The sequence below is a fragment of the Penaeus japonicus genome, unplaced genomic scaffold (assembly GCF_977035675.1).
Source record: "Penaeus japonicus unplaced genomic scaffold, GWHDUDI00000001_assembly GWHDUDI00000031, whole genome shotgun sequence".
NCBI classification, from domain to species: Eukaryota; Metazoa; Arthropoda; class Malacostraca; order Decapoda; family Penaeidae; genus Penaeus; species Penaeus japonicus.
The window spans coordinates 10553762-10557558 of record NW_028234433.1 but is presented as its reverse complement, the minus strand read 5'-3'; positions in this window follow the sequence as shown (position 1 = coordinate 10557558).

The window sequence follows — 3797 nt, the reverse complement described above, 5'->3', positions numbered from 1 at the left end:
AAATCTGTGAGTAATTGTTCTGAGATTATTCTGATATTCTGAGAATTTAGAAGTGAAAGTATCATCATCTACAACGCCAAATAACGCGTGGGCAATCTTTCCGACAGCATTAATTAATCCTCGTCGTGAACGATGTTTATGTTCTACAAAAGAAGAAAGCTGATTATGGATAGAATTAAGTGCACTGTCAAGAAGAGAGAATTGCTGCTGCGTTAACTGTTCACGAGTTACCTGCGCTTGAAGTGATGCTATCTTACGTAGGTGGAAAGTAGCCAGGCCGGAGAAATCAGCAATCGGCTGAAGCGAAATTTTGATTTCCACATTATTTGTTATTGGTAAGACTAGCCCAGGGTCCTCAACGAAGGCTCCTGGTACTGCGCGAAGCCTAGGGGGTAGGGCATGGGGGTCGGCAGACGACAAAGCAAAAAATGATAAGCCCAAGACGAGTAAGATCTGGAAGATAAAAATCAATTAGTGTACGTCGGCCGGGGGAGAATAGTACTTGTGAGCAAGCTTTAGGACGTCGAAGTGAGACCAAGAGTGTTCACCTGACTGTATGCATTTAATGTAGACTTTGTTGTTCTGTACCATGAGCACTCTAAATGGACCTAATATTGACTTAATATTGAGTTGTTGGTTGACTTTTCTAAACACTAGTGGTCCAACTTCAATGTCCTTGTGGCGGGCAGCTTTGTGTTGAAATGGCAGTATTTTATCTCTGGAATTAGTCAAAAACTTCTTTGTAATCTGAAAGATGGACTTGTTCATACTTAGAAGATATTCAGCATAATTGTCATTATATGAAGGAACTTGATTTTCATCAAAGAGGTCATAGGGTAGTCTTTTATCCATTCCATATAAAAGAAAATGTAGGGTATCACCTAAGGAAGAATGGAATATACTATTGATACAAGACTGGATTATCAGTAGCGATTCATCCCATGTGTCCGATGTCGCATCAACGAGCGATCTCATTAATGAGAGGATAGAGGAGTTGAGCCTTCCTGTAATACCATTACTTTGTGGGCGGTAAGGGAGAATGTTAACACGAGTTACATTCATGATATCACATAACTTATCCATGACTTTGTTACGAAATTCAGTCCCGTTATCAGTTGAAAAATACATGGGGGCTGAATATCTATGACAGAAGTCGTGAAAAGCATGTGCAACATTTGCTGATTTGTTGGGCACGGTGACTAAATCACAAAAACGAGTGAAGTTATCAATGAAGACGATTGAATAACGATTTCCATTGCGAGAAGGTAGAAAACCTGACAATGTGTCGCAAGAGACCTTCTGGAAAGGAAAGTCTGGAATGTCATATTTCAATGCAGGGGCTGGGTCATTGGTATTTCCTTTGTAATATGGGCAATGCTTACAAGACTGAACATGCTTAGTAACCTTGCTAATGAGGTGTGGGAAAAAAGAAGCTAAGCTAAGCTAAGTGAATTGCCTTATACTTACCACAGTGTGCAGCTTCTTTCGATTCATGAAAAAGAGGAAGGAGTCGACCTTCAAGAAATTCAGGAATAACTACAAGTTCCATATCGAGACTTGTAGCAAAGTAGACCGTTATCACCGAGGTAAAGTTGACTTACTTGAACATGTCTGCTGGGGGAAGTCTTTCATTCCTTTCTAAAGCTTGAATTAAGGGGCCGTACAGGTTATCATTACGTTGCGCTAGCCGGATCTCGTCCTCCGTGGGAGGTACGTTCATGGGAGGTACGGCCGGGGCAGCCAAGACCGGGGCGGTAACAGAATGAATGTGGTCGGAACGGCAACGATTAACATGTGCAGGCCGGATCTCGTCCTCCGAAGGATCCTCAACTGTAGGCGCGGCAGTATTTTCCAAGATCAGTGCAATATCAGAGAATTTCACCTTGCGGAAGGCAAAGGTGGGCGAGGAGCTAGAGTCAGGCGGGTTTTGAGCGTCAGAGAGAGGAGCGCGTGATAGTGCGTCGGCAACGACATTTTGTTTCCCGGGTAAATAAACAATGGTGACGTCAAACTCTGCCAGAATTTCAATTACGCAGGTGCGTCGTCCATGAGGGTCCCTACCTTTAAATATGGACGTGAGGGGGGAATGATCAGTGTGCACTTCTATCTGATATCCCAAGATTAGCTCTCGAAAATGACGGAGAGCCCATGTGATACTTAATAGTTCACGGTCCGTCGTATGATATCGTTTTTCCGCTGAATTGAGGGCGCGACTTGCAAAAGCAATGGGCTGCGTTTTTCCAGAATGGCCATGTTTCTGGTGGAGTACTGCTCCGAACCCGAGGTTTCTGGCATCAATGGTGAGGATAAAAGGCAAATTGAAATCGGGGAAGGCTAAGAGTGGAGCCTTAATTAGTCGCGACTTAAATGTGGTAAATGCGGCTTTTTCCTCGTCTGTCCAATACCAAGTATAATCCTTTTTAGATGACAAGGTATGGCCTAAGAATTCTAATTTACATTGGAAAAACTGACACTTGCTAGGTTGAATAGTTAATCCTGCAGTTGATAGCATATTGAAAACCTGACGCAATTTATTATCGTGTTCAGAGAGGTGAGCAAATTAAAACATCATCTAAATACACGAGGACCTGATCATTAATTAATCCTGATAGTACAAGTGACATTAATCTGCTAAATGTGAGAGGGGAATTGCGAAGGCCAAAAGGGCATACTAAAAATTCAGTGTCCCATAAGAGTCGAAAAAGCCATAGGAACTTGCAGGAAGCCTTTAGCAAGGTCAGTGGTTGAAAAAATCTTATTATTAGAGCCAATGTCTTGCAACAACAATCTAAGATTAGTTCTGGCACTGTTACTTTATTCAACTTGCGATAGTCGACCACTGGGCGGAAAGTATTATCCTTCTTTGGAACAAGGAGGAGGGGGGAGGCCCAGGGTGAATTGCTTGGTTGAATAAGATTCATGTCTAACATTGTTTTAACCTCCTTTTCCAAGGCCTGTCGCTTTGAATGAGGGATCTTATAACTTGGTATGTATGAAGGCTTAGCATCAGGCTCGAGGGTGATGGAGTGTTGAAGCAATGTTGTTTTTCCGATAGGACGGTCCTTGGTTGGCAGTACGCTTGGGAATTCTTTAAATACGTTATTCAAAATATCATACCCTTCATGAAAATCTAAATTTTGCTTCAGAACATGATCAGAGCTCTGCTCATCAGGGGAAGATGATATTGGAGTGGCAGAAAAAACAGCGGAGGAAACAGGTAAATCAAATTCGCAGATAGGCAAGTCTGTGAATTCATAAGATATCACAGGTACACCAGCATTAATAGTCAATGGGGACGGGGTCAGATTGAATACATGCACCTGACATCTATTATCAGTAATATTATACAAGGAAGGTAATGTTGCACAACTTTTTACTCGTATATTATCAGGTAATATCAAAGCAGTACCATTTGCCGAAGGACAAGAAACGTCTATCAGTAAATCATGAAATGCCGGAATAGTAGTGGTAGCACTAGCAATAAACTTAGGAGCATTATCATTAGCGGTCCAAGATTTCGCAAAGCCGTCAACGTGTTTTGCGCGCGAATGCTTGCGTAATGTGGGTGCCGGTATTGGAGCCGGGGAGGAGGAGCGCGCAGCGAGAGGAGAGGTGAAGCGAGGGCAGGTGGGAGGGGTAGGGGGTGTTGGGGAGGAGAGGAAGGTGAATAAGGTGTAGACAAGGGGTGACTATGGTCATGTGTGACCTTATAGATCGGTATTGCGGGTGTGAAGGGTTCGCCATGCGTCCATAGACAAGAGGGAGTCCTTAACAGGTAATTCTGACCATTAATAGTA